At 49.7% G+C, this 15,615-nt stretch overlaps 1 long non-coding RNA gene across 1 annotated transcript in view; it reads left to right on the forward strand.

The window, feature by feature from the left end:
• The window catches only part of LOC142005154 (uncharacterized), a 47,422-nt gene that overhangs the window by 23,649 nt on the left and 8,158 nt on the right, over positions 1 to 15,615 (forward strand). Inside the window, exon 2 of the long non-coding RNA XR_012643086.1 lies at positions 5,028 to 5,106. This is a non-coding gene — a long non-coding RNA (uncharacterized LOC142005154). The remainder of the gene's footprint in view (positions 1 to 5,027; positions 5,107 to 15,615) is intronic.

Raw genomic sequence — 15,615 nt, forward strand, 5'->3', positions numbered from 1 at the left:
TTCCGATTTGAAATTCACAGTCTTCCTGTTACCTAACTCCTGCACACCTGGAGAGCAGCGTCCACAGAGGAGCAGCGAGGGGCATTGTGGGTGACATATGGGATGCCTCTGGAAGCTAATAAATTCGATTTTTAAGACATGGCACTTCCACACTGGCCTTTAATGGGACTACACCCAGCAGCTGCTGATGATATTGTGATATTGACATTAGTGCTCCCTAAAATGAGCTAATGGTATTTACAGTGAAGACAGTCGTGTGGTAATATTGAGCTAACTGCCTTAAATTTGAATTTACCTTGCAGTGTAGTTGCAGCCTTAGTGTGTTCCTTCTCGTGATGTGGAGAAGATGCTGACCGCTATTCAAACATCCTGTATCTCCAGCTTGTGACATGATCCTTCTGTGTTACACTAAGGTTTCAGTGCCATCCATGTCACACGGCATACACTCAGAGGTGATGGGTGGGGGGCATACAGGGGACCACATGCTTCGCCCTCCTGCACTCACTGTCAGCACAGCACTACTTCTGATGAGTGCAGGGGGGCAATTCCACCTCTCCCCGCAAGTGGCAGAGCCTGAGAGCTGTGTGAGCTTCCTAGCTTTCTCTACTCTCAGGCCATGCTGCTCCAGGGGAGGGAGGGGACTGCCCTGCCCTCACCAGAAGCAGTGTGGCTGTTCTGTGGGAAGAGATGGGGCATAGGTGGAGAAGGGGTGGGACTTGGGCGGAGCAGGAGCAGGGCGGGGGTGGGGCAGGGGCACATGACCATTGCACCCCCCTGCAATTCCTGCCCCTGGAGGTGGCAGGGAGGGGTGCAAAGTGCATGTGTCAACTTAGTAATAGTAGTAGTGTTGAATTGCAGTAGCACTGAGAGGCCCCAGCTGAGATCGGGGCTCTCGGGAGCTAGGTTCTGTACATATTAATAGTAAGAGAGATCCCTCCCTCTAAAGGTGTCACAGGCAGACAAATAGTACAGTAGCTGCTCGATGCCCAGAAGTCTAATAGGGTTCTTCTGTAGTCATTATCTGAGCTTTCAATGATGAGCACTGTACAACGTGAGCCTTGATGTAACTTTGCTCAGAGGTCCATGTGGCTCATGCCATTGCTGCTTAAAGGACAGTCCCCCATAGTTATACAATTATGACTCCCAGGGTGTGTCTACACTACAAACTAACTTCAAAGTTAGCTTCAAAGTTAGGTGCTACATTGAAGTAGCCACCACAGAGTCTACACACATTTACCCTTACTTTGAAGTAGGGAGCCCAGCTTTGAAGTCCTTACTCTATTCCTGGGAATGGAGTAGTGCCCTACTTTGAAGTTTAACTTCAAAGTAGGGTGTGTGTTGGTGCTCAACTTCAAAGCTATTTTTGTAGGATAGACACAGCTCTAGTGTGGATGCTGTTGTGTCAATATTAAAGGAACATTTATACCAGTAGATCTTATTCCCCTTCCTATACAGGGATAACTATAACAGCTTAAGCCCCTTTGTACTCCTACGACTGCGCCCACACTGAAGGGCTGGCTGTCCCACTGTAACTGTACCGGTGTGTTAAAGTGCATTATGCTGAATTGCCCAAGGGTGTCCCCCTGAAGAGCTAGTGCAGAGTATCCAGTACACTGCATTTTCATTTGCCTATGTTTATGCATACCAGCTTCCCACGTAGATGAGCCCTTAAGCTCCCAAGCCGATCAGGCACTGCAGTGCTAAATGGAACAAAGCTTCCATACTTTTAAAAATAAGGCCTGAGTTACTTGACCATGGTCACAAAGGAAGTCTATGGGACAGCCAGGAATTTTAGCCAGAGCTCAAGAGCCCCAGTTCAGTGCAAAAACATTTTACTAAAACATTCTATTTTCTCTTTCATCATGAATAACAAAAACAGCTCCCCAGCCTGGTGCCTCCAACCCACAGAGCAGAGGCAGTTGTCTGAGTTGTCTGCTACTAATTTCGCTTCTGTATCTCTGTGCATGTAACATGGGATCAGATTGTAGGTATGGTCTGGTATTACCTGGTTACTGGAGAAATGTAAATAGGGTCCAGCAGTACTCTCTGAGTAACACATACCTGAATGCTATTGTTGACCTGATCTTTCCTGTGATGGGACACATACTAAAGACACATTCGTTTACAAAGCTTTCAAAGTCCTGCTTCCACAAGTATGTTTGTGATATACAATTGGGGTATTGATGCAGAGCTGTGATTCATCATTAGCTAGTCAGGCCTCGTTTGCATTCAGGTTTATGCACGTCGTGAAGATGAGATAAAGGTGTCCACAGATAAAAATTCAATACAGCAAGGACTTGGAGTGAGCTTAAAAAGTGTGTGTACAGTGCTGTTTGTTTGCCTGTGGCAAGGAAAACCATGGTAACCAGTTGGTAACCAGTTTCACTTTTGGTTGCTAGACAACTCATTTCTAAGCTAGAGCACACCTGGCACATCCTCTCCTCTTATTCCCCTCACCGTATTTTTATTTCTTTAAGCGGTTCTGTGTAACCTTGATCACTCAGTTTTTTCCTTCTAGCTCCTGTCAGAGGTCTCAGGTGAAGACTGGCTTTGTGCAGTAAACCTCTCTCCTTGGACAACCTAATCAGGCTCCCGACAGGCCAGCAGTAGGGTTGTGGTGAAAGGGTGCTGTTTATCAGTCCTGGGAGACTTTGGCTAAAATTTTACAGCTGCACTGAAAGATGGGTTGGGGTGATTTCTCTGCTTCCCAGGCAATTTGTTCCTGCTCTGCGTACTGATGAGGTGCATGTAAATTTTTCTGAAAAGCAGTTTTAGGATGGCCTAGAAAAGTGGTTCACAATCTTGTCATTAATGCCGACCATCAGTCACCCCCACCCCTCCGACCATTCACAGACTCACATCAAACCCAATTCTAGCAGCTATGTACGCTTAATTTAATGAAAAAGGCAACATAAATAATTGACATTTAAAATGATGTATTCTCATTTCGGAAGTCTCATCAGTTTGATTGCACGTCTCATCACAACAAATTACCACAACTAATAATAAACTTTTGGTTTACCTAGTGAGATGCCTCCCTAGTGAGAATCTCATTAGATTCCCTAGTGAAATCTAAATGATTGTCAAAGCCTGTGCTCCAAGATGTAGGAGTGGAAGAAGCTTACTACTAGTGAGATCCCTGGTGTTGTTTAATTGCTGTAATTTATTTAAAACTTTTTCTATGATTTTTCTTTCTTTTTTTTTCCCATGGACCCTAGATTGGAACCACTGGTTCACAAGATTGCTCCACAGGCAGGTATCTTCCAGAAATTTCACAAGCTGCTTACAAGCTAATCACTTTCACTTCCTTCTGCTCTCACCCTGCTCTGTCTCTCCTTCCCCTTCTCTCTCCACACTTCCTCCCCACAATTCAAATGCTTCAAGCCACAGACTTTGCTAAGCTATACATGTAGGCTCAGCCCAGCCATTCAGGGACAAAGCACAAATGTTTCCAGGAAATGCACTTGATGTAAGTTAGTGCATACACAAATGAGGCAATCACACTTGGCAAACTATCTCCAGATCTGAAGAAGTGGGTCTGTCCCACGAAAGCTCATCACCTAATAACGTATTTTGTTAGTCTTCAAAGTGCTACGTGACTGCTCTTTTGTGTTGTTAAGATACAGACTAATATGGCTACTTCTCATTTGTCATGTGTCTGGTGATGAGGGGAAAAAACCGCAAATGAATAACTTCCCTCATTTCCTTACACTTCTTTGCTGGATGATGACTACTGTGGGAACTGAACTTGAGGTGCTAAAGCAAGGATGAGCACAGCAAGAGATTTGTCATGCACACTCCACAGTGGGATATCTCCTTGCAGCCCTGAGCAAAGCAGAAGGCATTTTATTGCATGATAAGAGGGAGATTTCTGCAGAAGCCTAAGATTCGAATATTGGCAGCACATTTCTGGTCAACGTACAGGAGAGGAAGCATTGACTAAACACTGAAGTGTTGCAGAAACATGCTGCACTGCATGGCTCAGGGTCCTGAGGCACAATCTTGCAGAGGAGATCTAATGGCATCTTGCAAAAATGGATATTTCTCCCTCCCTCCCTCCCTCCCCACCCAAGCCCAGAGTGCAGTTCCCTATCTGCTCCTGTGAGAAGCCACAGGTCCGATGCTGCAGCAAACCACATGCCATGCTTGTGTAACCAACACACTCACAGGTATGGACTGCTGTCCCATGTAGTGGCAGCAAGCCCACTTACAAAGAGAAAAGAAGGAGTCTCCTCTATGATGCTAGTGGCGAGACACCTGGCTTTTAGCTCAGCTCTGGAGGCTCAGGCACTAAGCTCCAGAGGTGCTAGGTTCAAGCCCACCTCTGGGCAGTTACACTTGCACCACAGAGAGGCTATAAGTGTGCCCTGAGGAGGGGGTGAAAATTGCTGCAGCGCAGAGCTAATGTTAGTAGCCCTGTGTTCCCATTGTCCCACCAACACTGGCAGAAAGAGGGGTGCTGCAGATGGGAAAATGAGTAGCATGGTAGTTGGCCCCAAAGATTTTAGCCTGCAGGCAATGGAAGGGCAGCCTCAAGTTAGAACAGCTCCTGAGGTTGCTGGGACTTGAGTGGAAGAGGGAAGGGACGTCCGCCTGAATAGCACAAAGGTGGCCTAAAGCCATCTTTGTTACCCCTCCCCTGGGCTTTGTGGAGACATATCCAAAGAATCCAGCCCTGCTATTATCTGCAGTGTGGCTGACACCTCTTGACCGGCTGACAGCACTTTAAAAATCAAGTGCGGCCTCGCAGACTAACCCATCAGGCTCTAGCCTCGTGTTTATTTGCTTTCTCCACTTACAGGCCTGAATGAGGAATGTTAATGGAAATGGTTTAAGCACCACTGGCAAAAGTTAAACTCACGAATGAGAAATCTTGGAACATTTTGGGTTTGAAATGTCTTTTTTTTTTTCCTCCATAAACTGAAGTCAGTTTCCCTAATGATATGCCAGGCTTTCAAATCCAGCCTAGCTGCACGATGGTTATCTTTTCCCGAATAAACAAAATACTTTATTCCTTCTACTTGCAGCCCAGCTCCCTGATCTGCTGGAGAAAGTGGTGACATTTGAAATGCTGCTCGATCATACAACAGATGAAAGCCAAAAACTGTGAGAATGTGGCTGTTTGAGCCTTGCTTTTTTCTTGGACTGTGGGGTGGTAATGAAACCTGACATTGCTTATTGCCTTCTATTGATTGTTTCCTGATTGCGGGGCTGTACAAAGAACAACAGTCGAACAGTGCAAATGGGACCACTTCAGAAATGAGCGACCTGAGCCTGCAACGCCTCCATCCTGCAAGGAGCCCCACTGACAGCTCACACATGGATGGGGGAGCAGGATACTGCCCTTTGTGCTTATACTAACAACAAAGGGCTTGACTGTTTGTGCCACCAGCTCTAGAGCACACCCACCAGGAGGAGAAATGGGAGGGTTGTGATACAGGAAGACACACATTCACGAGTGCTGCTCCCTTGGTGCCATATGTATTTCACTTGGGTCATTAGCCTGGCATTGAACGCTCCCCTTGCCATCTTGACCCTGCTGCATGGGTCATGACAGAAGAGGAAGGCAGGGCTCTACTCTAACCCATCCCTCCCAGCAGCCTTGCTTCCCAGGACAAGTGGAAGTGGTGCCAGCGTACGGATTGCTGCCATTGAGCAGCAGTTGCATGAAGGGAAATTTTTTGCATCCCCTCTGGTATCTGAGCAACACAGAATCTGGCTCCCAATGGGCAACATGCCAATAGCCCAGTTAGTTTTGACTGCCCAAAGGCTCGATGCTCCCATTGCTCAATGGGAAATCCACTGGGGAGGGGGCAGGACTGCACCACAGTTTCTTGTTCAACATCTCTTCTGCTCTAGTTAAAAAAGAACAGAACATAAACATGCACTGATATGCTGCAGCTAGTGTGGCATCTTCGAGACACACGTGGTTTCAATTACAGCTTATAATGTCAGCAACAAAAGCTAGTAACTCCATTAAGCTTGTGCGCTTTTTGATGGTACACTGAGGCGGGTTTTTGTTTGCATATGTGCTTAGGGCCCAATGCAATGCTTATGGGGATCTTTTCATTTATTGCAGTACGTGAGATGGTGGATGGGTGTCCAAGTATGGGGCTGTGCTGGGAACTTGATTAAGTCTTCTGAGTTCTGGTGGAACTGTGAATGTGAACCAGCAGCTTGCATGCTTAGTTTCATTACTGGCCAGAATTTGTCTGTAGAATTAAAGAAGAGGATGGCAGGAAAAGAAAGCTCCGGAATGCTGTAAAATCCCCCTTTTCCCTCTTCGTATAATTTTGAAAGCTAAATGATTTGGTTTTTATTATTCATGCTGTTGCATTCGTATTGTTGTCCCATTTACTGGAGAACCAAAATATAGCTTAAATCAAATTAAGCAGCAGCCAAGCTCCCGGCCCTATTGTGTTACACTCTAGTTGCCAGACCCTGAGCTGGATTGGTGTTACACAACCCAGTTTGCTCAGCTGCTGGGAAGCAGTTCCTGCTCACAGGACTTGTGATCGCCAGCAAATTCTGATGTATGTTAATGAATAACAGTCACGGGCAGTTCTGGAGAAACCACAGACCTTTTGTGGCCTAGAGCCTAAATGCCCTGTGTCCTGGGAGGTTGTCCATATAAATTGTCTTCACACTGAAAGTCCAATTCTGCTGGCCTGTGTTCACGTGAGCTGTATTTATTTGCCAAAGTGCATTTACATTGCCATCTGCAGGGTCACATATGAGGGAGACTTGTGGGATCAAGCCACTCCCTCTAGAGCCGTGTCTACAAGTGCACGCTACTTCGAAGTAGCGGCACTAACTTCGAAATAGCACCCGTCACAGCTACACGTGTTGGGCGCTATTTCGATGTTAACATCGACGTTAGGCGGTGAGATGTCGAAGCCGCTAACCCCATGAGGGGATGGGAATAGCGCCCTACTTCGACGTTCAACATCAAAGTAGGGACCGTGTAGTCGTTGCGCGTCCCGCAACATCGAAATAGCGGGGTCCGCCATGGCAGCCATCAGCTGAGGGGTTGAGAGACACTCTCTCTCCAGCCCCTGCGGGGCTCTATGGTCACCGTGTGCAGCAGCCCTTAGCCCAGGGCTTGTGGCTGCTGCTGCTGCAGCTGGGGATCCATGCTGCATGCACAGGGTCTGCAACCAGTTGTCGGCTCTGTGGATCTTGTGTTGTTTAGTGCAAGTGTGTCTGGGAGGGGCCCTTTAAGGGAGCGGCTTGCTGTTGAGTCCGCCGTGTGACCCTGTCTGCAGCTGTGCCTGGCACCCTTATTTCAATGTGTGCTACTGTGGCGTGTAGACGTTCCCTCGCAGCGCCTATTTCGATGTGGTGCTGCGCAATGTCGAAGTTGAACATCGACGTTGCCAGCCCTGGAGGACATGTAGACGTTATTCATCGAAATAGCCTATTTTGATGTTGCTACATCGACATAAGCTACTTCGAAGTAGGCTTCACGTGTAGATGTAGCCTAGGATAGCTTCTTGTCCCTTTTAGTTCTACTCAAAAGCCTCGTGCACTGATTTTTCTTTCAAAAACTAGATGCCACTTTGCTCCACACCCTTGGACTGTTCATTAGTTAGCAGAATTGCTCACACTTTCCTTTTAACCAGGCACTGAAACTTTATTGGGATTCAAGTCCTCGTCACATAATGAGAAGTATATTTTCTCACTCAGCTCTGGGGCCCAAGCAGGGACCTCTGTCTTTTTAACACTTCAGAGCCAAGTGTCCTGTGGCATCTGAATTTTATTTGGTTCTAGGTAATAATCCCTTGTTTGATAGTTTTTTGCTGCATCTCTCTTCAGAATAAGTAATAAAGGATAAAGAGTTAAGTGTCACCGAGTTCCATGGAGAATCCCACCCTAATAATGATTGAATGTCCCCTCGGAGGCACATAAGCTGTAAAAGACTGAAGCATCCATTACAAAGCTCTGCACTTCATTTACTGCTGGGGGGTGGGGAAGAAGACAAGGTTAATTATGAAGCAATAAAGCAACTGCATTTGCTGCAGTATGGGCAGGTTGCTCTGCTTCCTTCTGAAACAAACAAGGTTGTGATCTGTGAAGTTAAGACATCAGAACTGAATAGGGAAGGGCCTGGTGTAATCTGCCTGGTGTAATCTATAGGGCACAGGCAAATCAAACTGGTTTGCAAAAAGAACTCTTGAGCCCAAAATAAATGGGCTACATAACGTCTTTCATTAAATTTAATCTGGTTATGAAAGGACATTAAAACCAACAGGTGCCTAGAAGAGTCAGGCATTCGCATGCTCTCTTAGTTACTTAGATACAAGTACATGTACAGAACAAGTTCTAATGACTTCCTGTAAAACAACTAGAGATAAGACCACACAGCCAGGTTTGAACCCAGGGCTGAACACTCCCAAAGCAGCTGAATTTCAGTTTGCTTTTTACAGAGGTAAGAGAGAGTTAAAAAGTTTTGACTGAATACAACTCCCCCACCCTAAGATCAAGGCTGTTTGGATTCAAGGTTTGACTTTGGGCATCTCTTTGCTAATTTATACAACATTAATTGTAATGAGTGAACCTCATAAAATTTAGAGCAGCAGTCCCCAAATTTTAGGTAGCATCATGCCCTCCTTATTGCTGTCTGTGCCCCCCCCAGCACCCTCCCTGAGCCGGGGCTGGGAGCAGGGTCTTGACTTCTGGAGGCAGGCCATGAATAGGAGAAAGAGGGCTGAAGCTCAGTCCCCATTTGGGCCCAGAGGCTAGGCTGGGGCCACATTTCTGACCCGGGGGCAGGGATGGGAGCAGAGCTGCAGTGGGGACCAGCAGCCAGATTTAGACTCGATGTGGCTCTGCTCCTGGCCTTGCTCCCGGTGTCAGCCCTGGGTCAGAAATGAAGCTGTACTGGAGATGGGGATGCAGCTGGGGCTGGAATAGGGCAAAGGCTGAGGTGGGGAGAGCCACAGGTCTGCTGCACCCCCCAGATGTTGCTCCATGACCCCCCAAGGAGTGCACACCCCCACTTTGGGCACCTCTGATTAGAGGTTTGTTGTAACATCCAAAAGTGCAGGGGCTAGATTAACCACAGGGGAGGCAATGTGCACCCTCCTGAGCCCCGGGGACTAGGAGAAGAGGGATTCACCACCAGCAGTTCTGAGGTGGGAGCCCCATGAAGCAAAGCTGCTGACTGAGCTCATCTCAGCAGAGTCTGACTTTGTCCCTTCTAAACCTGCCCCACTCGGTTTAAGGGCTGAGCCAGATCACTGAGGGCAGTGATGGGCAACATAGGCTAGTGAGTGGGCTGCATGAGTGGCCTTTCTTCATCTCAGTGGGCCACAGGATTGTTGTAACCAAGACAGTTTCTGGTGACAGACCAGTTTCGTTAACTGCACTTGTGCACTGAGAATCTGCAGGGTTTGCCACTTGGACAGTAGCAGCCCTTTGATTGGCTGCAGAGGGAGCACATGACCCTCACAGGCAGTGCTGTGTGCAATCAGGACGCACCTCACTTCATGCGCCCTTGCTTTACTTACGTGTCACTTTAGGAATACTGGTAGGAAAAATAAGCTGCATGGATGGAAACCAGCAGAACCTGGTAACCCTGACTGAGTGTGGGCAACCTTAAACAAAATATCCCCTGGGCTACACATAGACCTCCAAAGGGCCGCATGTGGCCTGCACGTTGGCCACCACTGACTTAGGGTCTCACAGAGAGGAGGAGTCCCAGTCTGCTACATTTGAAGAAGAGGGAGGTGCACTGGTTAGGCAGTAATTCCTGGGGTAGGGGTGAGTTAGAGCTAGGGACTGGGTTGTGTTGCTCTGCCACAGTCATGGTAAAGGGAAAATCATCTGGTGAAGCCATAGGTGAATTAAGCCTTTAGTGTGGGGCTTAAGTGGTGCACAGAGCCTGGGACAGGCATGTTCTACAGGTGCTTTGTCCCCCCAAGTGGAACATCGTTCCTTGCACGGAACAAATATTTTAATTGTCCAACAATTCCTTGCACTTTATTGTATCTTAAATGTGAGCTTCTCACAGCATTTTGCAAGCGTTCATTAATTCCCTCAGCACAGCCAGGGGAACTAGCCTCAGCTTCATTTGACAACTGAGGAAACCGAGATGGTCATGAAGATGATCACGTCACCTCCTTCAGATCCCATAACAAATCTGTGGCAAAGCTGGGAAGAGAAGCCAGATCTCCTGACTCTACGTCACATGCCTTAACCACAGGACAATTCTTCTGCTTAAAGCAGCAGCTTCAAAACCAAGAATGAATTGGTGAATGGGGTTTATGTTTTCAGCAAGCATTGAGCTAAATATTTCTGTAAACAAAATTAGCCCTGCCCCTTTTCAACAGGCTAAAAATGGATCCCATAGGGTTCTTATGTATGTTTGTCATGGGCAAAAATACAGAGATCCAAAATCTACTGACTGCCAGGATAGAATTTTAGCTATCTTACACATCTGTCCTAGGTGCACCTATTAGTTTATAGAAGCCTGCAGTAGTACCGTACCCGAGATGGTTTCATTCACTTGGAGTAATTCCTTTGTTAACCCTTTCTAACCAGGACCTGAGTCTGAGGCCTCAGATGTCAACTTCCAAGAATGCATAATCAGCTCCCATGATTTTAAAAAGGCACCCGCTGGCTTTAGCATGCTTCCTTATAAGCCTGGTTCATCTGCATAGCTGGATTGCAGTGGAAGGGTAGGCACAAACCTGAGGGACAGTATGGAATGTGGCTAAATCTGGAATTTATTAGAGACAGTTGAGTAACTCAGTCTCTCTCTCTCTCTCTCTTTCTCTCTCTCTCTCTCTCTCTCTCTCTCTCTCACTGTAACACATTTGTGTGTGTGAGCACACTACACACAAGGGAAGACTTTCATCTGTGTTTGCTATTCTGAGGTGCTTCAGTGAGAGCTGCAGAGGTCCAGTATGACTGAAAATGCACCTCATTTTATTTAGGGGCTCCCCCTACAAATGTAGGAGCTGACTGTAGGCAGTTGATGTCCTTAATGTTTATGACCTACAAAATTGCTTGCAAGTCAACTCAGCTGTTGTTTCTGTAAATTTGTTGTAAAGAGGCAAAAGCCAGCCTGTCCCCCACTTCCTCCACCAATGACGCAGAGTTTACTCACCAGATCAGAGTCTCATCATTTAAATGTAATACATATTTCCTAATAAGACACAGGAAATTCGGGTTTTTCCTTTTTATTTCAACCTTTTGCTGTGGGTTAGAATCAACAAAGTGATGTTGTCTGTGCAGCAGCTGATTACAAACGAACAGCGAAGCTCTTTGTTCTTGTGAGAGTTTCTTTTCCTCAAGAGAAGCCATTGTGGTACACGATTTACATGCTCTAGTACATGCCCAGCGTTTCTGAGGCAGGAGCCCTTTTTTTTGTGACAAGTGGCTGTGGGTTTAACATTCTGCAGTTGGAAGTGGGCAAGTGAATCTGTGAAATCTTGGCACCTTCAACTATTAATATTTAGGAACAGCGATGGTGCTTGCAATGAAATGAGGTTTGAATGGGATGGATATACAAGAAAATGAGGTCTGTTCTTGAATGCTATTATTTTCCTTAGTACACCTTCTCCACTGGAGTGGGAAATGCATTGGAGTTATATGTATGTATGCTAATACTAGCTGCTGATAATGAGCCACATCCTCCGTGACTGAATTTACCTGTTAACTCTGACCCTTCTCTTGACTGGCACTCCCTCCTGTCATGAGTCTGTAAATTTAGACCATCCTCTGGAACATTTACTCATGCTTCTGATGAAGCGGGTCTTTGCCCATGAAAGCTTATGCTCCAAAATAGCTGTTAGTTTATAAGGTACCACAAGACACCTGTTGTTTTTGAAGATACAGACTAATCCGGCTACCCCTCTAATACTTGACTTCAGTGAAGTAAATATTTACATGCACAATTAACTTGAATCTGAAGGCAAAGTTTATGCTTAGTTCTTTGCTCCTGAGCTGGGAAATGCATTGAAAGCACTTTTAGCTGCTTGGAAAGAGAGAACCATGTGCTGTTCTCTAGATACCCCCACACAGTAGCTCAGGAATGTCTTCACACTTTCAGTCAAGAGATATGTCCAGTGCTCCTTGAATGGAAATCGGGTTTGGTCAATATAGAGGTAAAAAGGAAGACAGGATCGTTGTGAAGACTGCAGAGCCTTCCAAAGGAGCTCAGAGGAGTAGAATAATTCCGCTGCCCTCCCCATCCCAAAACCTACACAAAACTATCTACATTATGGAAGGTGATGTTTACCTTGTATTATACATGCAAAACGATGCAGACTAATTTATCTCTAAGCACTCGAGAGAGATTTTGGAGTTGTGGATAATTCTTTGAAAGCATCCACTCAATGTGCAGCAGCAGTCAAACAAACAAACAAACAAACAGATTCATTAAAAAAGGGATAGAGAATAAGAGAGGCTATGGGTACACTGATTTGTATCCTGAAATAGAAACACTGCAGCTATTTCGAGTGAGGTATTTCATTCCCACTATCCCTCTTTGTGAGGGGGTAGCAGGAAGTTCAAAATAGGCACTTATTTCAAACATTGGTGCCATGTGCCTGGCACCAAGTTCGAAACAGGTTACCTCAGAGTAACTTATGTAATTTGCGCAACGTAACTTCTATAAGTTGTTTTGAGATAGGGCTACAGTGTAACTGTAGCCACAGAGAATATCTTATTGCCTCTGTATAAATCCATGGTGTGCCCACATCTTGAATACTTCATACAAAAAAGATATATTGGTATTGGAAAAGGTTCAGAAAAGGGCAACCAAAGTGATAAGGAAACCCGTGGCAGAAAGATGAGTGTGTGGTAGGAGCAGCCTTTGCACGTGCTCCAGCCCCATGCTCCAGCGACGCTGCATGACAAGCAGCCAGCCCCCCCGCGAGCCCCACGGCCCAGTCTCCGAGCCCCCTCAGGGCTCCCAGGGGGAGAATAAAAAAGGGCCCCTTCCTGGATGGAGTGGGAGCTGCGGGACCTCCTCAGCCTCTGGAAGGAGGAGGAGGTCCTGCAAAAGATGGGGGTGAAGCAGCTCAATGCCGCTGCCTTTGCCTGCCTGGTGCAGGGCCTCCACACTAGGGGCCACCCGGAGCATACTGCGGAGCAGGTGTGCTCCAAGGTAAAGGAGCTGGGGCAGGGACCAGGGACCAGGGACCAGGCCAGCCACTCCAGGGCAGCTCCAGCAACACGCCCCTTTTTCTGGGAGCTCCAGGACATCCTGGGGCCCCAGGAGAGCTGCCCACCCCCGTCATTCCTGGACACTTTGGCTGAGGAGCTGCAGCCAGAGGAGGAGGAGGAGCAGCCTGGACCAGGGACCCAGGAGGGCGAGGGGACCACCGAGTGGTCGAGCGAGGAGGGGGACCTCACCGTAGTCATCCCCACCCGCTCCTCCAGCCAGGCGACCGGGAGCCGGACATCCCCGGATGTCACCGACGGACCCTCTGGTACGTACAGGGAGGGGCGCACACCTGCTTCACTGGGTGGGGGTGACACAATGGCTAGTCGCCCACGCATAGGACTGTGTTCCCGGGAGGCACACAGCCCCCCACCCACACGGGATGCGGCACCCCGCGGTGGCCCATCAGCGATGCCCAGCACCCGCCTTCAGTGGACAGCACTGCAAGCTGCACAGTGGTGGCGGCCGGTCAGTGCTGGACAGTACCTGGGGCCTGCACACCACAGGCCGGGAAGGGCCACCTGCAGGAGACACTCCGGACACACTCCTGGGCCAGGAGGCCCGGCCCATGGGGGAGGTGGGTCAGTGCCCACTTGGGGGGGGGTCAGTGTCCCTGGGGGGGCAGGGGCCCCATGGGGTGAGCTCAGGTGGGTGGGCCACAGCCCAATCCCCTCCCTCCGGGGCACATGACTGACACACTGTCCTCCTCTCCACACAGCTGCACCATCCGTGGGCCGGAAGAGCTCCGCACCACCCTTTGTCCCCGAGATCCCCCCCGCAGCCCTTGGAGGTGCCCGGACACCACCCCACACAGCGCGCCATCGGGACCATGGCCAGAGGGACCCCGCCGAGCTGAGGAGGACCCAGCCAGCCAGCTCCAGGCCGAGGTGGCCGAGCAGCACCTGAGGCTCGCCCAGGCCGACATGGAGCGGAGGAGGGCAGCCTGGGAGAAGCTGCTGACCACCCTGGAGGACATTGGCCACACCTTCCGGGACCATGCGGCCACTGTTGCCTGCCTCCTGGCCCCCCCTGCAGCTCCCCCCACAGTGAGCCTACCCCCTCCTCACCCCGACTGAGCCTGCCCCCTCCACCACCACTGACCCCGCACCTTCTGCCCCCACCAGGCTCACTCGCTGGCAATACCTGCCGGTGCTGCCCTCACCCTCTCCTCCCTGCTGGGGATCCCACGCCCGGGGAAGCAGGGGCTCCAGGGGCCGATGGGTCTTGTGGCCCACCAAACCTGCCCCAGAATGAGTGCCTCACCCCCCACTCCAAGTTAGGTTTTCCCTCCCCCCCAAGTTATGTTCCCAATCCCTGTACATAGTTAATGAGAATAGTGTAGATAAATGTTTATTTTATTGTTCACCACTCCATGCTTTGCTCCTCAGGGGGGTGGTGGATGTGTGGGTATGGTGCTGGTGGGCGGGGGTTGAGGGTAGCGGGGACGGTGGGTGGCAGATGTCTGTGGGATGTGGGTGTGCATGCGGGTCAGAGGTGGCTGTCGGCAAAGGCCTGCCTGAGGGCCTCTCGGATGCGATGGCCGCCCCGGTGGGCCTGGCGGATGGGGGTGGTGCCCTGCTGCTCATAGCCAGCACTGGCCTGAGGCCTCTCCCCACCTCCGGGGACATTGGTGTTCCCCTTTCCCTCCACAACATTGTGGAGGACGCAACAGCTGCCCACCACCTGGGGCACGTTGAGGACCCCGACCTCCAGCTATGTGTGGAGGCACCTTCACCGCCCTTTAGGCACCCGAAGGCCCACTCCACAATGTTGCAGGTGTGGTTGAGGAGCTGACTGAATGTTTCCTGGGTGGGGTCGAGGTATCCCACGTACGGCCTCATGAGCCACGGCTGCAGGGGTATGTTGCATCTGCCACCATGCAGAGCACCATGGTGACGTCCTTCGCCACTGGGATCTCCCGCTGGGGGACAAAGGTGCGGCCCCCATGCGCCCACAGAGGCTGGAGTTCCAGAAGACCCGGGCATTGTGGGTGCAGCCGGACCAGCCCACATAGATGTCAGTGAACGGGACCCTCGTGTCCACCAGGGCCTGGAGCACCACCGAATGGCAGCCCTTCCTCTTGCCATACTGGCCGGCGCTGTGTGGCGGGGCGCGGGTGGGGATGTGTGCGCCATCCAAAGCGCCGATGCAGATCGGAAAGCCCAGGTCCTGCAAGCCGGTGATGGTGTTGTCCAGATCCCCTAGCAGATGACCCTATGGAGCAGCATCTCATTGCTGGCTCTGACGACCTGCAGGGGGGAAGGGGAGCACGTGCTCTAGTTTGGGTGTGGTGGCCGTCTCCCCCTGCCTCGGGCCCATTCTGTCCCCCTCCAGGCCCCTGCCCTGCTCCCATCCAGCCCCTTGCCCCCTTCCCATCCACCCCCTTGAAGTGGTGGGTTCCCCTTGCCCCAGCCCCCCCCACCCAGCCCCACCTTACCTGCATC

This window comes from Carettochelys insculpta, chromosome 1 (genome assembly GCF_033958435.1).
Source record: "Carettochelys insculpta isolate YL-2023 chromosome 1, ASM3395843v1, whole genome shotgun sequence".
NCBI lineage: Eukaryota > Metazoa > Chordata > Testudines > Carettochelyidae > Carettochelys > Carettochelys insculpta.